This window comes from Lynx rufus, unplaced genomic scaffold, assembly GCF_022079265.1.
Source record: "Lynx rufus isolate CCGP_SWC_20201006 ecotype Redwood Valley unplaced genomic scaffold, mLynRuf1.p SCAF_5, whole genome shotgun sequence".
Classification (NCBI taxonomy): Eukaryota; Metazoa; Chordata; class Mammalia; order Carnivora; family Felidae; genus Lynx; species Lynx rufus.
This window is the reverse complement of record NW_025814867.1, coordinates 138,260,300-138,283,070: the sequence shown is the minus strand read 5'-3', so window position 1 is coordinate 138,283,070 and position 22,771 is coordinate 138,260,300.

Genomic DNA, 22,771 nt, shown 5'->3' with positions numbered 1-22,771 from the left:
ATGAGCTCTCACACGCTTTCTCTCTCTCTTTCTCTTTCAAAATAAATAAATAAACTTTAAAAGAAAAAGAAGGGATACTCTGGACAAGGGTTTCTGGAGACTTTGAGTGAAAGAAGAAATACTAGCTTTCTCACTTTGAATTGTTTTTTTCAGCCACTACTTCTGAACCAAATAAAATAATACAATTGTTTGTTTGTCTTTTCTGTAATACTAACCTTAACCAGTTATAAAGTATTCATGTAAAGAGAAACACCAAACTCCTGAATTTGCTTCAGCGGTACTTCAAACTGTGCCAGGAATTATGCAAAGGAGACAATTTTGTGAAATAACTTTTCCACCAGTTGGCTTCCAATTTTGTACGTTAAAGATTTTTCATTAATCCAAACAACAATTCAAACTCAGGATGCATCAAAACAAACTCCCAAGGCTGGATTTGACCTTTCTAAACCTCCCGCTCCCTTTTGGATCTCTGAGCCAAACGGGTGTATTTTTCCCCTCACACTTTCATTTTCCACCATGAAAAAATAATGTAAGAGGCATACCACTAATCCCAAGACACGCCAGAAGCTCATTCAATTCTGTTTTCCTTTGGCCATGAGATTTCCCCACTCCCTTTCAGGAATAAACAGCTTTAGAATGCAATCTTGGTAGCTTTACCAGCTCGTGACATTCATACTCCCTCAAGCTCAAACCTCTCTTTAAAGTCTCCTTGTTCAAACACTTGAGGCTTCTGGATTCAGTCATTCAGGGCTCTCAAGTCTCAGCGGTATTCTGCCTCCTTTTCCCCTGTTTTCTTTGCTCCTTAACCGTACACATTTAAACCTGCTCCGTGTCAATCTTTTGAGCAAAATAAAGTACCTGAAATATTTTCAAACTAATTTTAGAATATATGAATGATTGATAGATTCCTCACAAAAGACTGCTTTTGTGTGGTGAACACCAGCTCCGATATATCTATATCTTTATGAAATATACGATATTATCTTTTTTTTTTTCTTTAAATTGAAGTCAAAAAATTCGCTTGAGGGGTGCCTGGGTGGCTCAGTCGGTGAAGCAGCCGACTTCGGCTCAGGTCATGATCTCACAGCCCGTGAGTTCGAGCCCCCAGTCAGGCTCTGTGCTGACAGCTCAGAGCCTGGAGCCTGTTTCGGATTCTGCGTCTCCCTCTCTCTGACCCTCTCCCGTTCATGCTCTGTCTCTCTCTGTCTCAAAAATAAATAAACGTTAAAACAAAACAAAACAAAATTTCACTTGATACAGGCAGCTGAGAAGTCGTACATGGAATTTTCTTTATACTTTCTCAGAAGATATGTCATTTAAGGAAGATAATTCTGTTAAAGGAACAATTTAGAGTGAGAGTGGATTAAAATGTTTTCCTTAAGTCATTCCAGAACTATGATGTCCAATTTGGTAATAAAGGGCCACATATGACTAGTGAGTATTTGAAATATTGTTATTACTAATTGAGATGTGCTGTAGGTATAAAATACGGGCAGATTTGCAAGACTTAGTATGAAAAACATAGTGGTATATCATGATCATTTTTATCGTGATTACACATTAAAATAATATTTGGATATAGCCGATTAAATAAAATGTATGAGTATGCTTAATTCTTAATGCCACATTTTGCTTTTTTATATTTATATGTTTTAATGTTTATTTTATTTTTGAGAGAGAGAGCAACAGAGACAGAGGGTGAGCAGGGCAGGGGCAGAGAGAGAGCTGAGCGGCCAGCACAGAGCCCAACGTGTGGCTTGAGCTCCTGGGCTGTGAGATCATGAGCCGAAGTCGGATGCCAACCCACTGAGCCACCCAGGCGTCACTGCTTTTGTATATTTTAATGTGACTACTAGAAAATTTAAAAATTTTTGAAGTGATTAGTGCTTATCATTGGCATTATAATTCTGTTAGCACTGGTGGAGAAATAAGAAATGTCATTTAGGTAGAATAACTAAACAATTTGGGCTGTGTGTGTGAATAAATTAATGATACATATAAATATATACATATAAGTACGTATTCATATGTGCACATTCATGTTTACACATACACATATATCCTGTATTTATAATGTACACCTCTACACACATACAAGTAAATACACACATGCTTGAAACATGACTACTAAAATATTTCCTTTAGAGTTTTGTGCTTATGTGCTTTTCTCTTTGCCAAGGCATGGTGTTTTAATTGTGCCTCTGTAATGTGGAACATGTCAATAGCTTTTAACTTATTTAGATTTTTTACCAATAAACAAATACCTAGAGTGGTTAATAGAAAGACATATCCATGAGTTTAATTCGTTCCATTTGTTATCATTAATTAATATTTATCTTCTTCCTTACCAATTGGGATACCTTTTATTTCTTTTTGTTGCCTAACTGATGTGGCTAGGACTTACAGTACTATGCTGAATAAAAGTGGTGAGAGTGAACATACTTGTCTTGTTCCTGACCTTAGGGGAAAACGTAACAAAAAGAAACGAAAGACCTGTACTCTGAAAACTATTAAACATTGATGAAAACATTCAAGATGATACAAAGAAATGAAAGACATTCCATGCCCATGGGTTGTAAAAAGAAATATTGGTAAAATGTCTACACTACCCAAAGCAATCTGCACATTTCATGCAATCTCTATCGAAATACCACCAGCATTCTTCACACAACTAGAACAAACAATTCTGAAATTTGTATGGAACCCCAAAAGACCCCAAGTAATCAAAGAAACTTTGAAAAAGGAAAGGAAAGCTGGAGGCATCACAATTCCGTAACTCAATTCATATCACAAAGCTGTAATGAACAAAACAGTATGGTACTGGTACAAAAACAGACACATAGATCAATAGAACAGAATAGAATGCCCAGAAATAAACCCACATTTGTATGCTCAATTAATTTTCAACAAAGCAAGAAAGAATATCCAGTGGGTAAAAGACCGTCTTTTGAACAAATGGTGTTGAGAAAACGGGACAGCAACATGCGGAAGGATGAAACTGAACCACTTTCTACACTGCACACAAAAGTGAGCTCAAAATGGATTAAGACCTATATGTGAGACATGAAACCATAAAAATCCTAGAAGAGAGCACAGACAGTAATATCTCTGACATTGACCATAGCAACATTTTTCTAAATAAGTCTCCCGTGGCAAGAGAAATAAAAGCAAAAATAAACTATTGAGACTACATCAGAATAAAAAGGTTTCTGCACAGCGAAGGAAACAGTCATCAAAACTAAAAGGGAACCTACTGAAAGAAAATATTTGCAAGTGACACATCCAATAAACGGTTAGTATCCAAAATATATAAATAACTTATATACTCAGCACCCCCAAAACAAGTAATCCAGTTAAATATGGGCAGACAGCATGAACAGGATTTCTCCAAAGAAGACATACAGATGGCCGATAGACACATGAAAAGATGTTCAATATCACTCATCATCAGGGATACACAAATCAAAACTATGATGACATATCACCTCCCCCTCATCAAAATGGCTAAAATCAAAAACACAAGAAACAAGTGTTGGCGAGGATGTAGAGAAAAAGGAATTTTCACTGTGGGTGGGAATGCAAACTGGTGCAGCTACTCTGAAGAACAGTCAGGAGGGTCTTCAAAAATTTTAATATAGTGCTACCCTATGATCTCAGCTATTAAAAAAGAATGAGCTCTTTCCATTTGCAGCAACATGGATGGAGATAGAGAGTATTAATGCTAAGTGAAATCAGTCAGTTAGAGAAAGACAAATACCATATGATTTCATTCATATATGGAATTTAAGAAACGAAACAAATGACCAAAGGAAAAGAGAGAGAGAGAGACACCAAGAAACAGATCCTTAACTATAGAGAACAATCTGATGATTACCAGAGGGGAGATGGATGGGGGATGGGTGAAATGGGTGATAGGGATTAAAAAACCCACTTACCCTGATGAGCACTGAGTAATGTATAGAATCTTTGAATCACTAGATTGTACACCTGAAGTTAATGTAACACTGTGTGTTAACAGAATTGGAATTAAAATTAAAAACTTAATTAAAAAAAACCCTTCAAGTTTGGAAAAAAGAAAAAAAAGAAAACACTTATCTAAATTCACTTCATTGCTTGAAAGAAATGAGAATTGCCACACTAAACTTTCAGATTGTGACTCTGGTATTCTGGGAATACAGTCTTGCATTTCGATGTGAACTGTGCATTGACAGAATGAACATGAACGCTTTTTTGTTAATATATAGATTGCAATCAGAAAGAGACTACAGAGGTTTGAAAACACCCACCTTGAAAAAGGCACATGGTATCGTATAAGGCATAATATTTCTGTGGTTTACAGGCTGCTATACCACCATTGAACACAAAAAGGACAATGTTTCTTCCCAACTGCTCTATTACTGTATTTTTACCATATGCATGTAACAAAATTCCCTGTAACATTCTTATCAAAATCTCTGAAATCTAATAAGAGACAAGCTGTTTTTTAAGGTTTTAAGGTAAAAAAGTAATTTTACGAGTTTTCAAGAGTAGCATATTTTATTTCCTTTCTTAATGTCTAATTGCTCTAACATGTCTCTTGCTACAGGTATTTTTTATCACTACCTCTCGATTTTCAAAGATCGGCATTTATATAAATTTAGTGACCGAGTTTTATGGAAAATGTTGTCGTAAGATCTAAGTAGGCATAACATAGTGAAGACCCCGAGGGTAGAAACAGTTCAAGAAGAACTGGGTAAAACTTTAGAAGCAGAAACTGATTTTCAATATGTTTAATATTAGTGCAAAGAAAAGCCATGTGCGCAAGAAAATAAATGTAGTCAGCATATCTGAGTATAGGAAAAGCTACACTAGCATCGTTAGTGGAATGGTATGCAAATGAGAGATAATATAGGACATATTACTTTGTAAATTTTAAAGTAAGAAAGCATTGTCACTGTTATACTGAAGTCTAAAAATATGAATTAATACGTCTCCTGCAAAAGAAGATTAAACATGACGAATTTCCTGGTATTGCATTCAAGGATGAAAGTCAGTGACAGTTCTAAAAGTATAGGGGTCATAGTAGCTCTTAGAATTATGAGTATCTTTAACACACTGCTCAAATTTTACTTCTTCAGGGAAAGCTGTAATTTCATTTCAGATTTCTTATAGCGAGTCATATTAATGACTATATTTGGTCTTTCTGCCTTCTCTCTCATTCCCTATGATCTAATAACTACTCAGTCACCAAAGTAATCCTTGAAAAAGTGAACTCATACTAGCTCGCTCTTGATTAAATCACGTCAGTGGATCTCCATTTGACTTAGGATAAGTACCGAAATTTTTACCAGGTGTACAAGCTATTATATGATCTGGCTTCTTCTGCCTCCGTTCCCTATACCTTGCTCTTTGGTGCTCACTGGCCTGTTTTTTGTTTGTTTGTTTGTTTGTTTGTTTGTTTGTTTTTAATCTACTTTGAAAATGCCAAATTCTTTCCTGTTCCATAGCTTTTCTGTGTGCTTTTTCTTCCCTACGAAGATTGTTCCCTCCCAATTCAAAGACTTTTGGATGTGTGGGAAAGAGCCCCAAATGATTGTAACCTTCTGGTATCCATTCACTCCCCTTTGAAGTTCTCTCCCATATTCCATAGAGCTGACCTGTGGTACCAACAGTTTATCAGAATATGGTCGTGTGATCGGGGCTAGGCCATGAAATCATTGTAAATTATTTTTCCGTCTACGGGATTTCTTAATCTGTAGGAAATCAGCCACTACAACCTGAGGTTGGTCACATAGCCATGAAGAGTCCCATGTAGCAAAGAATTGGAGACTTCTGTCATTGAACACCACAAGAGTGGGCCAATTTGGAAGCAGATATTCCAGTATTAGCCAGTATCTCAACGCAACCTCAAAAAAGATCCCCAATCAGAACCACTCAACTAACCCACCTCTGATGTCCTGAACCAGAAAAACTAGGATAAAAATTTACTCTTTCTCAATATCTATCACTCTATCATAAGTTGACATATACAATTTATATGATTCAGAAGTTGATAAGAATAAAATTATTCAAATATAATAAATTAGTAATGTCATAAACGTTTATATGGACTCATTATGAACATCTGACCAGTTCAGTTTTAGAAAAAAAAAATAGACTATAATGATTGAGAAAAAAGACAAAGGGGTGCCTAGATGGCTCAATTGGTTAAACATCTGACTCTTGGTTTAGGCTCAGGTGATGATCTCATGGTTCTTGAGTTTGAGCCCCACATCAGGTTTTACACTGACAAAGCAGACCCTGCTTGGAATTTTCTGTGTCCCTCTCTCTCTGCTCCTCCCCCACTCATGTGTGCACACAGTCTCTCTCTCTCTCAATCTCTCTGTCTCTCTTTCTCTCTCTCTCTCTCACACACACACAATAACACATGAACTTAAAAAAAAAAGACATGTATATAATTATCTAGTTTTTATTATTATATTTGTAAACAAAGCACTTTTCCTCTGTCACTTCTAATATTTCCCTCCTTTGAAGGAAAAAATGATTTTAGATATACTGAATTCTGATCACATTCCTTTTATCTGACCATGTACAATTACTAGATGACATAACGTTGATGTAGATGCAGCATTTGAAATAGCCAGGTGGTTCAAAACTTAAAGGTAATTGACCTCTACTCTTAAGGAGAATTATTCCTTTTCCTTTTTTGCTTTCCTTTCTCCCTTAAAGTCTCTAACTTAAAAAAAATAAGCAAACATATATGATATTCACTTTTAGGAAAATTTTCATTTTTTGTAGACCCTATTTGGTAAGCATATTTCACAGACTAAGTACTGACTAAGGAATATTAAGGAAAAGCTGAAATTCTTACACCTTGGAAAAATAATTACACGTTTTAAATCAACAACATTGTAGTATTTAATGATATTCAGGCACTGAGCTTAGCTATAGATTACAATTAATTTCATTGAGAATTGTAGGAATGTGGGAAGGGGATAGAATTTAAAAAAACATATTTTAAAATAAAGATTGTGTATATCACACTGGGTCAATCGAATGATAAGAAGAGTAATCGTAGTTCTATAGATACTATCATATTTGAACAACCAAGTGCCCAAAGTCAAAGTCTATGAAATGAAGGCATTTAGCACTAGATACTTTTTTGAAGAAAATGAAGTATTAAATATATTTTTTAAATTTTTAGTGTTTATTTATTTTGGAGAGAGAGAGAGAGAGAATATGAGTTAGAGGGGCAGAGAGAGAGGGAGACACAAAATCTGAAGCAGGCTCCAGGCTCTGACCTGTCAGCACAGAACCCACTGTAGGGCACAAACCCACAAAATGCAAGATCATGACCTGAGTCAAAGTTGGACAGTTAACCGACTGAGCCACCCAAGCACCTCTGACGTATGAAATGTTTAACTGGAAACTATCATAAAATCATCTTATACCACATGAAATAATTCATGAATATCTAGAAAATTATTTGTTCTTTTTTTTTCCAAAAAAATTTTTAATGTTAATTTATTTTTGAGAGAGAGAGAGACAGAGCATGAGCAGAGAGAGAGGGAGGCACAGAATCCGAAGCAGGCTCCAGGCTCAGAGCTGTCAGCACAGAGCCTGACATGGGGCTCAAACTCACAAACCTTGAGATCATGACATGAGCCAAAGTCAGACGCTTAACCGACTAAGCCACCCAGGCGCCTTGTTCTCTAATTAAAGAATATAAGAGTTTATATTCTCTTCTCTCTCTCCTTTCCTTTCCTTTCCTTTCTTTTCCTTTCCTTTCCTTTCCTTTCCTTTCCTTTCCTTTCCTTTCCTTTCCTTTCTTTTTCTTTCCTTTTCTTCCCCTTGTTCTCCTTTTCCCCTAGCTTAAAGATTCACTGTTGTCTTATAAATCAAATAAGTTTTACTTTATGATTTTGGTAACTATTCTGCAATGAATGTAATAGAGATCAGAGTGTTTGCAAAAGGAGGAGGTGATTTAAACAGGATTAATGACAGCACTGTACTTAAGTGCCACAGCAGAAGTATGGCTCACAGATACACCAGACTCCACCGAAGAAAACTTCTGGATCTTATTCACCATGGACTGTGAAGAAAAGATGACATTTTTTGGAGAACTCAATGAAATTTCATATTCTTTATATGTATATGTTTATGTATATGTATATATATATGTATATGTATATTTATATTTATATTTATATTTATATTTATATTTATATTTATATTTATATTATATAGGGGCATCCAGGTGACTCAGACGGTGGAGCATCGGACTCTTGATTTCGGCTCAGGTCATGATCCCAGGGTCTTGGGATGGAGCCCCATGTTGGGCTCTTGTTGAGCATGGATCCTTCTTAAGATTCTCTCTCTCTCTCTCTCTCTCTCTCTCTCTCTCTCTCTCAAAATAAAAAAAAAACCTACAATCTTTACAAATAATTAAAAAATTTTAAGTATTCATTTGATTTCATTTGGGTATATACCCAGAAATGGGATTGCTGGGGTAAATGGCAGTTCTGTTTTTAATTTTTTGAGGAAGCTCCGTACTGTTTCCCACAATGGCTGCATCAGTTTACATTCGCACCAACCGCGCACTGAGATTCCCTTATCTCCACATCCTGGTGTGGCTCAGTCAATTAAGCATCCAGTTCTTGATCTCAGCTCACGTCTTGATCTCAGGGTCATGAGTTCAAGCTCCAGTTTGGGCTCCATGCAGGGGGGTGAGGCCTACATATTAATAATAATAATAATAGTCATCCTAACAAGTGTGAGGTGGTATCTCATTTTGTGGTTTTGATTTGCATTTCTCTGGTAATTAGTAATGTTGAGCATCTCTTCATATGCTTATTGATGTTAACAAATAATTTAAGTTATTGTGATGTATACACTTTATGTCTTTCAGAATCATTTTGTAAAAATCATCCATGTTAAAATAATAAAGGCTGACTCTATTTTTTTTCTGTAGATGATGCAAGTTAGGATGATTTATCCTATATATTGTAGAAATATTGATTAATATACAGTGAATACTGTTTTCAAAGTAGAGAAAGTTTCTAAAATTTTTACAAAAAGCAAAAAAAAAAGGAACTAACCCTTAACCATCAGCCCCCAACTTTTTTTTTTTTTAATCTGGAGAGAATGACAGTATTTTCTGTTACCGACTTTTTCATTAAATATAATCAATAATCAGCTGTATTCCTGCAGCCCCTTGGAGTAAAGCCCTGAAAAACTATTGGAGACATAAGAGAATTTTGGTTACGTGTGCAAAAAAAAGTTTTACTTCACCATGCCATTGGTTATGATTCTTTTGCTCAGGTTTCAGGCTCCAACAGAGACATGACTTTGTTTTCTGTAAAGCTCTCATGTGTAAAATGACGGCAGCAGAGGAAGCACAGTGGCGAAGTGCATGGACATGGGCAGAGGTCGTCGAGGTCAGAGATAGGGAACTGCTGAGATAAAGAGAAACATAACCTGTGTCAATAAGTCAAACAGAGAGCTAGGAATTTGGAGAACACATTGGAGGGCAGCAAAACTCTATGAAAAATATAAAACAAATACAACTAAAATGAACCCAAACAAATCTGTCTGTAAGTCAACAAATGTTGGTTACCAGCAGATGTAACAGGCAGGGGTGAGATAGCTTACGTGGGAGATCCCCTTCGGAATTTCTGGTTAGAGTGAGTTTGAGCCGTTGCCTTCACGGATTGTGTTTCCTTTAATGAAGAATGAGAACTGGAATAATGGTGCTTTCCTCACAGAGTTATTTTGAGCATTAAAACAAATCATCCACGTTAAGTGCTTTTGAGGATTTGACCAACTGAGGTCAATAAATGTTATTATTATTCTGCAAAGTTGACAACAAAATAAAAATTAATAGTATATTTTAATGTTAAATAATGACAAGGAACTTAAACAGAAGAATGTTGGGGGGGGAGGGCGCCTGGGTGGCTCAGTCGGTCAAGCGTCTGACTTTGGCTCAGGTCATGATCTCACGGTCCGTGAGTTCGAGCCCCGAGTCAGGCTCTGTGCTGACAGCTCAGGGCCTGGAGCCTGCCTCAGTTTCTGTGTCTCCCTCTCTCTGCTCCTCCCCTGCTCATGCTCTGTCTCTTTCTCAAAAGTGAATAGAGATTAAAAAAATAAATTAAAAGAAAAAAAGAATGTGTGTGTGTGTGTGTGTGTGTGTGTGTGTGTGTGCACTTTTTAACACAGATTGGTATATTTAAAGAATAATTAGTCCATAAGTCCATACTTCAGAAGATCCACAGGGACTGGAGAAACTGAGAAATGAAAGAAAGGAACTTCCTGAATAAAGGAGCGCATAACTGATGTTCTCTCCATCCTTTACCAGAGGGTTCCTTCCTATCCTCTGGAGAAGACCAATTAGTGAATATTGAGCTCTACTCAGCATCTCTTATTGGATGTTATGCGTATTTATGGCCATATTAAAAATACTACAATGAATATTGTTTTATTTTTAGATTAGTGTCATTTTCAACAAATTATTTTCACTATATTGTGATTTTTCCTTCAGGGAGTTCTAGAAATTCTTATATGTACCTAATATTTGAGATAGGCCTCTTTGGACCCCTGTGTTCAAAAAAGTTTTGGTGAGTCGTAACAAAATGAGTAAAGCAATATTTGTTAAAGTAGTTAGTTAACCTTAATATTTCTTTTGACCCATACTCATCTTTGAAAGAAAGGTAATCTGTTACTAAAAACAATATGTCTACAAGCCAATCAAGTCAGTGATTCAAACCCAGATTGTTTTCAAAGTTGAAAGGGCTTCTTCCATTGCATTCTGACACAACATGTTAGAAAGTCTATCACAAAAAATCCTCGAGATTCATTGCATTACAAAAGCTTATTTTCATCTGGACATGGTATGTATTCTTACATATATTTTTTTTCTTTTTTGGACATAGATTTGTTAATTTTATCTCTAAATATACATTGATTCAGGATTTTTCAAGAAATGCTATAATTTCAGATATAATGGTATAAAATATCACAAATCAGCAGTGAGTCCTAATAAAACCAAATTTGGTGTAAAATTAATATATATTTTTAACCTTCAGTCACATCAGGAAAGTCTGAATAACTTCTCCAAGGTGGATTCAGGGATAATTATAAACACATTATTTTAATGAAAAAGGAAATCTACATGAAAGAGAAAAAATATATATAAAGTTTGTCAGTAGCTCAGCTGTCAGGATTCAAAGATTTTGATTTTTTTTCTTTGTAAACAGGTTTACAATTAAGGTAATCATGGAACATGAATCATATAACTTTATGATAAGGATTAATGGGATTTACAACTTCCTTCTTCATGTAAACTTGCTGTATTTTTGAACTTATTGAAAAAAAGGAATTGACTATTTATCAAATTTAGTATTATTTCATGTTCAAATTAGATAACATATATGGTTGAAACAATAAAAGGAGAGTGTTCTCATATGCTGTTAAAATTTGTTCAGTGTTTTCCTCTTCTTTCTACTTAGATTCCTTTAGACCATTGAAAATTGAGGTGTATTTTTATTTTATTTTATTTTTTTTAAGATTTTATTTTTAAGGAATCTCTACACCCAACTTGGGTTTCGAGCTCAGAACCAAGAGATCAAGAGTTGCATGTTCTACTGACGGAGCCAGCCAGACACCCTAAAAATTGATGTTTGAATGATAGTTGAAAAACCCTTATTTTGTAATGCGAAAATACTGCTGTTTAGATTGTAAATGTAATGTAATAAAGTTCAATGTGTTAACTAATTAATAAACACTTATTTGCATAAATGGACGCACGGTTGTACAAAGCTCTCAATTCTGTAATACAGCTCCAGGATAGATCCATCAAAATAATTTATGTAAATTCCCTTTTTTCGTTAAGTTTTAAGGGACTACAAGAAGTCAATTTATAATTTTAAAACTTATATTTAGTGAATACACTAACAACCAAGTAAACATGTAGCAGCATTAAACTACTCCAGTGTTGGAGCACCTACGTGGTTCTGTTAGTTTAGCATCCAACTCTTGATTTTGGCTTTACACAAGATCCCAGGGTGGGGGGATGATGCTGCACAAGAGGCTCCCTGCTAGGTGTGGAGCCTGCTTAAGTTAAGGTTCTCTCTCTCTCTCTCTCTCTCCCTCCTCCACTCATGCTCTCTCTCTCTGTTTCTCTCTCTAAAATAAAATAATAAAAAAAAAAACTAGCACACCGTTGAGATTATTAAGCATGATTATTGTCAAAGAATATTTCTTCTCTGGACATACCAAAAACAATATTATTTTTCTAGAACTTATAATAATAAAACATTAAGATAATCAGAAATAGAAACTGATCAAATGGCTATATAACAAATTCATTATTCATAAGCATGTTCCCAGGTACCACAATATCCCCAAATGACTTTCATGTTTTGAATCACTACTTAATAATCATAATCATAATCATAATTAAAAATGAAGTCTTTTTGTCTTCTTGGATATATTTCCCTCTTAAGTATTTTAAAAGACTTCGATGGTGAAAACATAGACCTGAAGTTTCTTTATTAATCAGTCCAGCTCTGTATCATTTATAGTACAAAGGATATGGAAAGTTAGATAGATAAGTAGATAAGTAGGCAGGTGGGTAGATGATAGATAAATAGATAGATGGATAGATGGATAGATGGATAGATAGATAGATACATAGATAGATACATAGAGGGAGATAGGAAGGGAGAGGGAGAGATAAAGATACATATATAGTAAGCAGTGTAAGGGAAAATCATCTTGATTCATCAGGACCCGGCATGTTTCCAGGCTACATTATAGTTTTCGTAAGGACTGTTCAATTCGCTTCAGTCTCTTGGAAATAGTATTTGAGAGGTCTCATCTGAAACATGCATTGTTGCACAAACTCCTTCCCTTTCTTGGCAGGATTTAAACTTCATTTTTTCTTTGTCTTTTTCTTAACACCTTAACCCTCCTGACAGCTCTTTTGAGATTTTTAGCGTCTTATCTGTTGCTTTCTTCTTAGTTTTCCAGACACTCGAGTATGCATTTGCCTAAAGGTAAAAAGTGGTGCAAATTTGCATTTACTTCTTTGCAATTTTTTTTTTTTAATCCTGGTCCTTTAATACCTGGTCCTTTAATACCTGTAGCTCTGAACACGAAGGTTTTTCTGCCAACTTTGGGGAAAATGCCAAAGCCTCTGGGCCACCAATATCTCCTGAACTTCTACAACTCACAGAGCTTACAGATTGGCAAATGATCCAAGCAGAAAAGTGGCAGAGAATGTCAGGCATGTATAATAAAGCTGTAGATAATTTTACTCCTTTTCGGGGTCATGACCCATCCCTACTCGCCACATCCAACATAGCTGCCTTGAACCTTGCTCTTTAATCCTCTCAGACTGATATTCTGTATGTTATCCAAATTTTATTATTTTTCTCAGAAGGAGTCTTCCTCTGAACCAAGCCACCACTTTTTATCATCAGAAGTCAGACTTATACTTAGATGAAAGAGGATTGTTCTCCAGAGAAAAGAAGATTTAGAAATTAAGCATTTGGATTAGTTATGAGAAGGAATCATCTTCTCTTTTGTGCTGTCTTCAACAAAAGGGAAAGATACCGTTTTCCGAATAAGTCAGCCAAGGTGTGACTTCCTCAGAAATAGTACTTTGAATTAGAGATCTGTCAAGTTTTCTGTTGCTTTCAATAAAACTTTATCAGGGGCGCTTGGGTGGCGCAGTCGGTTGGGCGCCGACTTCAGCTCAGGTCACGATCTCGGGTCCGTGAGTTCGAGCCCCGCGTCGGGCTCTGGGCTGATGGCTCGGAGCCTGGAGCCTGCTTCCGATTCTGTGTCTCCCTCTCTCTCTGCCCCTCCCCCGTTCATGCTCTGTCTCTCTCTGTCTCAAAAATAAATAAACGTTTAAAAAAATAAATAAATAAATAAATAAAACTTTATCATATCTAATTTTTCTTGAGCAGAAATATGTGACATCACATTTTTTTTTTCTATCTGGTGGAAATAAACACTTTTTTGCCCTATGTTTTCCCAGTTTGCGTCTTTACCTTATTAAACCACATGGTATAAAAATCTGTTAAATATTAAAAATTATGAATTATGAATGATCTTTCATTGAAATAGTATCATGTTTATAATTTCTACATTGCACGAAAGGACAACCAAATTTTTTCACATCACCCATGCATCAATAAAGTCACAATACCTATAATTTGGGGGAAACGTATTATTAGCAACGAAACTAAGCTCTTTGTCTTGCATTTTATAGCTGCCTAAGAAAAAATACATTTCCGTATATTTCTCATGCAAAAATTGTCATAACTGAAGACTAAAATGGAAATCATCACGTTGTACTCTTATTTTTTGTTCTCTGAAATCATTTTTTACATAAAACATGTTATTTTATGTAAATGCATAAGCATAGTGATATGATGTGATTTTTAGATATTATTTTAAAAATCCTCTTCTGTTTATGTGCTGTTTTCTACTTTGTTTTGCCAATATCTCTCACCCAGGCTGGTAACTCAAGTTAAAAGGTATGATTCTCCATGTTTATATAGGTGTAAATTAGCATATTTAAAGATATACATTTGAATACATACTCATCCCTATGGATATATTTTATATTTATTTTTCAAAAATTAGGTTACATTTTTCTTAGCATTCTGTAGAATACAAGCGAGATGTAGTCAGAGATTGTATCATTTTGTTTACTAGTCTATCTCCAGAACCTAAAACACTATCCCATGGCTCTTTCCGACTTTCTGCAGTGATGGAACTTCTGCAATGTCCAATATGGTACAATTACCCACGTGTGGCATTGAGATCTTGCAAGGGGTATCGAGCAATAGAAGAGCTGAGTTTTTAAAATTATTTTTAATGTTTATTTATTTTTGAGAGAGAGAGAGACAGAGTGCGAGTGGGGGAGGGGCAGAGAGAGAAAGAGACAGAATCTGAAACAGGCTCCAGGCTCTGAGCTGTCAGCACAGAGCCTGATGCGGGGCTCGAAGTCACGGACCGCAAGATCATGACCTAGCCAAAATCGGAAGCTTAGCCAACTGAGCCACCCAGGCGCCCCCTAGAAGAGCTGAATTTTTATTGTACTTAATATTAATTAAAAATTAAAATTAAAAAATTTGAATTTATGATGTCACATTTTTATAGGCTACAATATTTGACAGTGTGCTTCTAAAATGGATATTCAACAAATATCTATTGAATACATGAATATATTTTATTGTTTGTCAGAGTTAGCTATACTTAAAAAAGCCTCTTGTCCAATTGGATTTTTGTATCCATTTTAAAAGACTATATAATATTCCATGGTCTAACTCACCCATAATTTTATTTTCCCATTCATTTATTGCTGGCTGTTTACTTTGCTTATTTTTGAGATAACAAACAGATATATAAATATCTGTGCCTGTGTAACTTTAAGTACTAGAACTTTAATTTCTGTGGAATAGACTTCTAGGAGTGGGGTTACAAGGTAAACATATTTTTATTTTAATAAGTATAAAGGCTGTTGCACAGATTTTTAAAAAATAATATTTTTTAAATGTGCATCTACACTAGCAATCAGTGCTAGTGATAGATGTTTTCATTCTAAACTTTTATTTTACCCGTCAAAGATACAGTGGTAACTAATTATGATTTTATTTGCATTTCCATGAGTACTAAGGAAATTGAACATCTTTTTCTACATTTTTAGACATGTAAATTTGCTCATATGTGAAAGGTCCCTTGACACCCTTTGCCCATTTCTCTACTGTATTGCTTACTAATTTCTGGCCAGTGTGTAAAATTTCATCATACGTGCATAATTTAATCATACAAATGCCTTCTATTTCTACATAATGTATCTTCTGTATCGCTGATCTAATTATTTGATTTAAACCAATAAAATACTGTATTGACTTGACTGTAGTGTCTTCAGAGTGGTTCTTAATATGAAAGTTATCCCATCAATAGCTTTAGACATGTAAGTACCTCTTTTCCTACAATTAATTAGTTTCTTAGAGTCAATATTTAAAAAAAATTTTTTTTAATGTTTATATATTTTTTAGACAGAGAGAAACAGTGTGAGCACGGGAGGACCAGAGAGAAAGACACAGAATCTGAAGCAGGCTCCAGTCCCCAAGCTGTAAGCAGAGCTTGAAGCAGGGCTCAAACTTAACAAACCACAATGTCATGACCGGAGCTGAAGTCAGATGCTTAACCAACTGAGCCACCCAGGCACCCCTCCCAGAGTCAAGAATTTTATCATGTTAAATCTTTACATCCAAAGACATCTCTCATTTTTATGTTTTATGACAACTTGTTTTATTCCATTTCCGTACATCAGATCACTTTATGCGTACCATCATTTTTTTGGTCTCTTTTTTGGTCTCACTCTTTGTTTGCAGTTTGTTCATCCTTTATACAACTTAAACTCTGTGTCTAATTATCTTAATCACTCTAGTACATTTCATTTCTGTTGCGTCTCTATCTACTCTGCCAATATCTCATTTCATCATTTCCTTTGGCATTACCTCAAACCTGATTATATCCATCTTTTCACCTACCTGGACCTTATACTATTGATGAGGACTGGCACTGGAGGAAAGAAGACATTCAATCTAATGGTACTTGCTACGAATTAAACTTCATGATCTTCCAAGAGGTCATAAAGGCCGGAAGGTTTCTGATATTCTTTTTTTTTTTTTTAATTTTTTTTTCAACGTTTATTTATTTTTGGGACAGAGAGAGACAGAACATGAACGGGGGAGGGGCAGAGAGAGAGGGAGACACAGAATCGGAAGCAGGCTCCAGGCTCTGAGCCATCAGCCCAGAGCCTGACGCGGGGCTCGAACTCCCGGACCGCGAGATCGTGACCTGGCTGAAGTCGGACGCTCAACCGACTGCGCCACCCAGGCGCCCCAGGTTTCTGATATTCTTAGGCAATCATACAACGTGTTCTTTATTCTCCTGACTCAGCCCTTGAAACCCTGAGTGAAATGTCTCCCTGGTTTACTCAGAACCAATGAATCCAGAGTCTTTAGCATAGCCTCTAAGACTCTGTTTCATTTCTGAATTTCCAACATGCTTCTTTCCTACACATTCTGCTCCAGAAAAGTAGATCTCTCTGACGTTCTTCAAACATAACACACCACACATGCTCATGACTGATATTCACCAAGACATATGCGTGGTTTACTTCCTCAGCTACTTAAATGTTTTGCTCACACGTCTAAGCCTGATGATGCTCCTGAATTTTGAAAAGCACTCTGTATGTGTGGTAGGCAGAACTCTGGAATTCCTGCCCCCCTGGTGCTGTGCCCTGCTTCTTTATCTTCTGGAAATATGGGGCCCGACTTTTTAAGATGATGTGATTTCTCTCCTGTGATGAGGTTAGATTAAATAGCAATGGTGAAGGGATTTTGCAGCTGTATTTAAATTCTCTATCCATTCAATATAGGATTCATCAACAGGTGATTATCTTCTGTAGAACCAACTTACAATGTGAGCTCTTTATGACAGAGTCTAACCTTTCTTTGAAGAGAGAGATTCCAAACCAGAGATGATCTTCTACTGGCATCACAGATGAAAACTTTCATGTTTCAGGGAGGGCTGTTTATTTGGCAGTGAATAGAAGGGGACTTCTGAGATGTCAATGCCTCAGTCTTACAAATGCAAAGATGAATTCAGCTAACAACAAAGGAGCCTGGAAAAGAACCCTAAGACTCAATGACACTGCGGCACAACTGACATTTTGGGAGTAGTTTTGCAAGACTTAGATCAGAGGACTTAGCTAAACCATGTTAAAACCCAATATGTGCATGTTGTTTTTAGCCACTAATTCATGGCAAAAGCGTATGGTACGGTAATTTGTTCCATGTCAGTAGAAAACTGATATAGCCTCACTCCCAATTATCTTTAATTTACTTAAATTTATTTTATTCCATAGTACTTATCATTTATGTTTAAATTTTGAATTCTTGAATTTTGTGGCCCAAACTCACCCATAAGATCCTCAAAGGCGAGAGTATTTCTTCTTCTCCTTTTATTGTTTATATGTTGGATCTCATAAACTGATAACAATACCCTGCTTACCCTACTATATGTTCAATAATATTGAATGAATGAATGAATGAATGAATGAATGGTTTTATTTCTTCCAATATTATTTTGAGTTGCAGTAAAACCTTGGTTTATGAACATAATTTGTTCCGGAAACACGCTTGTAATCCAAAGTACTTGTATATCAAAGTGAATTTCAAGAACCATTGTCTCAGCTGTGATCATGTGATGTTCAGTGTCATGTGCTACTCATATTGCAAGACATCACTCGTGTATCAAGTTAAAAGTTACTAGGAATGTTTGCTCATCGGGGCGCCTGGGGGGCTCAGTCAGATAAGCCTCTGACCGGCTCAGGTCATGATCTCACAGTTTGTGGGTTTGAGCCCCACGTCTGAGTATGTGCTGACAGCTCAGAGCCTGCAACCTGCTTCAGATTCTGTCTCCCTATATCCCTGCCTGTCCCCCACTTGTACTTTGTCTTTCTCTCTCTCTCAAAAAGTAAAAAAAAAAAAAAAAAAAAAAATTATCACTAAGTATTTTAAAAGTTTTGTTGTTAATGGATAAGGAATATTTTCTCCATATCTTTCTCCTTACTGGAATTGAAGTGCTATTACTTTTCTTGTTCTTTTAATGTCTAGTTATTAATTTTGAGACAGAGAGTGGTGGGGGGGGAGGAAGGGCAGAGAGAGAGAGAGAGAGAGAGAGAGAGAATCCCAAGCAGGCTCCATGTTGTCAGCACAGAGTTCCATGCAGGGCTCAATGTCACAAACCACAAGATCATTACCTGAGCTGAAATCAAGTGTTAGACACTTAACTGACTGAGCCACCCCCGTGCTTTTATTTTTAATATATTTATATGATAGCCAACAACTTAATGGAATTTCCCTCATTAATTCTAATTTATTTATGTATTTATTTATGAATGTTTATTTATTTAATTTGAGGAAAACAGAGAGCACAAGCAGAGGAGGAGCAGAGAGAGAGAGAGAGAGAGAGAGAGAGAGAGAGAGGATCCCAAGCAGGCTCCATGCTGTTAGCATCGAGCCCGACTTAGGACTTGATCCCATGAACAGTGAGATCATGACCAGAGCCTAAATCAAGAGTTGGGCACTCAACTGACTGAACCACCCAGGCACACCTAATTTATTTTTCACTAGAACTTCTTGAGTTTTCTTTAGCTTTAAAAGGATTTCATTGGCAAAAGTAGTAGTTTTCTAGAATCTGTACCAAAAATGTATGTTCTTTATTTACTAAAGACACAAGGAAAGTATTTAACTACATATTAGGTTCCCAAACACCATTTAAAGTCAGAAGACTATCACAGGCACACTTTGCACCAAAATGCTCAGCAGAACTTAAGACAACATCACAGTGCTCTAGCAAGGAAATGTGAGGCATTTATTTTCCATAGAAGTAGTCTATGGGTATCACTTTGATTCTACAGGAAGGAGCTCGTGTGTAAGGGACTAATCCTCACACTCAGCAGGTAGAGGAAGTGTCTAAACTTAGATGTCTTATACCCCTTAGGAGCCAATATCTCTGGTGACCCTTCAGGAGAGTAGCTTCCAGCAACTCCACCAGGAAAATACCAGTCACAAGTCTCACCACATTGAGGGAAGCCCTAGCTATGTCTTGCCCATAGAATATTTATAGTTCCACCCAAGCCGGATGTAATTCACAAATTCAAAGTCATGTTTATCACAAACAGTGATGACTAGCAACATAACCCACATCCCACCCTTATCAGACTGCCAAAAACAAATGCTCTGATCTAGGGGGAACATTCTGCTTCTATGTCTATACCATGAATTCCGTTGATAGGGTTTTAATACTCTAGAATTCGTTATTCCCTACTGAGATTTTTGGAAAGTTATTCTTGTGGCTTTAAGTATTTTTATAATTTTCATTTTTATTCAGAAATGTCATTAGTAAACGGCTGAACAATTTTAATGGATGGGGTTTCAGCATGTCTTGTTATTCTATTATGTGCTTCCAATTTCTGTAACAAATTATGTTGCTAGATTTCTTGAATTGGATTACGTTCACAAGGAAAAAATAGACATTAAGAATGAGAAAAAAAAGATGATGTTATCACCATAAATCCCTTTTGACGTGGTTTGAAGTATTGGGTTTTTGGAGCCGATGACCAAGAAAGAATTCTTGAGATGTCTTCAGTGCAAAAAGGTAGCTTTATTAAAGACCGGGTACAGGACCCATGGACAGAAAGAACTGCACTGGGGTTGTGAGAGGTGATTGAGTATATACCTCCAAGTTGGAAGGTGTTTAGGATTAACATAAGTCTCTAAGGTACTTTGGAAACAAAGTTTCCAGGATTTTGAAGGGCTAAGCGGTGTTAGGAAAGGTCATTTATTACTGTGTAGTAAAAACTCAGTCATGAGACCCTTCAGATGTATATCAAGGGACTATAAGCTTGGAGTATGATTGCCAACATATATCTTATGCAGAGATACAGGAAGTTTCCAAAAGAATTTTTTTTAAGTTTGTTTGTTTGTTTGTTTAGAGAGAGAAAGAGCAGGAGCTGGGGTGGGGAGTGAGGCAGAGAGAGACAGAGAGACAGAATCCCAAGAAAGCTCCACACTCACTGTCAGCGAGGAGCCCATAAGGGGCTTGATCTTGGGAGATGTGAGATCATGATGTGAGCTGAAAGCAAGAGTCAGATGCTTAACCAACTCAGCCACCCAGGCACTCCTCCAGAAGGAATTTTTGTATGTCAAAGCAGACTTACAGGATCCTAGGGGGTCGAGATAACCTTAAGCTAAGATTCCATTTTGTCCTTTGCAAAGTGTCATCATCAAGGCAGCTGAGCTCCTAGAGAAATGTCACTCTGCCTGTTTCAAGGACTTGTCAGTGGGCTGTAGGCAGCAAGGAAATTTTTTTTCCTTTGCCTCTGTTTCCTGCATCACTTTTGATGAAATTAGACTATTGCATGCATGGAAATGGCAAAATCAAAAAAAAAAAAATTACTAGGACAAATTGTACTAATTCTTATTAAAACAAATATTCTCAAAATTAATTCAAGGACTTAAATGAAATAGTACCCTCTTTTTTGGGTTTTATTTATTTTTTCGTTTAGATATTTCTTTGATTTGAGAATTGGCCATTGATGTGTTTCTTGTAGCTGAGTAGTTAAGAGTCTTCTTGCCAACTTAACTTTTTCTAATTACACTGGCTATGATAACAGGTATGTTATCTTTAAATATTTTGTTTAAATTTTCTTTTTGACCTAGTGCATCATTGATTTTTATAAAAAAAATAACATGCACAATGAGAGGAATTTAGGGGGAAGGGTAAAATTCTTTCTCTCTCAATTTGCATATGTGCTATGTGTGTGTATCAACCCCCACGTATCTTCACTTTTCTTTTTGGCATTATATATTGACTTCTTTGACATGGATGAAATAGCTCATGGCAGTCTGTATTCTTCAAAAATTTCATCTTTATCGTTAAAGTATCCTTTATCTCATTTGATGCATTTAATCTTAAATACACATTTCCTGATATTACTATTTCCTCATTTGCTTTATTTTTATAAGCACTTGCCTTATATTTTATTATTTAATCTTTAAAACTTTGTTTTAGATATCTTTCATACAGGCCATACATAGCTGCTCTCAGGCTTTGTTTTCACCTATTCTAGTGATGTCTGCCTTTTATTGGGAAAATTCAGTATCCTCACATTTGTTATCATAGATGATATATTGCATGTAACATCAAGCATGCATGATCATTTACTTCTAAAGTTTTTATTTTTTGTTGTATAAGTGAAAACATTTTATTTTCTGTGGTAAGAACATTTAACGTAAGATCTACTCTTTCAACAAATTAAGTATATAATAGAGTATTTTTAACTATAGACACAAAGTTGTACAATAGATCTCAAAAACACATTCATCTTGCATAATTAAAACTTGAAGCCTGTTGATTAGAAACTCACTACTTTCTCCTCTCCCAACCTCTGGTAACCACCATTACATTATTTGATTCTATGAATTTAACTATTTTTAATACCTCATGTAAGTGTGTGGAAAATCAAATAGCTATGTCTTGGGTTAGGAGATTAGAGGGAATGCATTGCAAAGCAGAACACTGCTTTCTGGACTTGCTGAGAACAGAGGCGGGTATCTAGTTAATGTATATCTAGAGTTTGGGTCCTGCCTGTGCTCATGAATTCCTTAGACCATGTTATCTATGGAATATATTATCTTATTATCCACCGTGCATCTGCTCTTTGTAGTCTTGGGAATGCCTTTTTTTTCTGCATGTTTTCTATATGTTCTTACTGGGACATAGCCCACTGACGTATTGAACCATGTTTCCTTAAAGGTATGCTTAATAAATACGGGAGCTTCAGAGCAGTTCAGACTTCCCTTAGCCTCCCTCTCATGTCTCTTGACTTGTGGAGTCTTGAGTAATCCTTTCCGCCATCCTCAGCCTTGCAGGACAAAGCCAAAAGCCAAACCGACATACATGAGGTCATATAGTATTTGTTCTTCTATGATTTCTTAGTTTGTGTCACATAAATATCTTCAAGGTCCATCCATATTGTGTTGTATGGCAGGATTTTCTTCTTTTCTTTAAGGATGAATATTATTCCACTATATGTATGTTCATCATTTATTGGTGTATTTTTCAATAGACATTTAGATTGTTTTCAGAATTTGTGAAGAGGGCTGTAATGAACACTGCGGTGCTAACGTATCTTCAA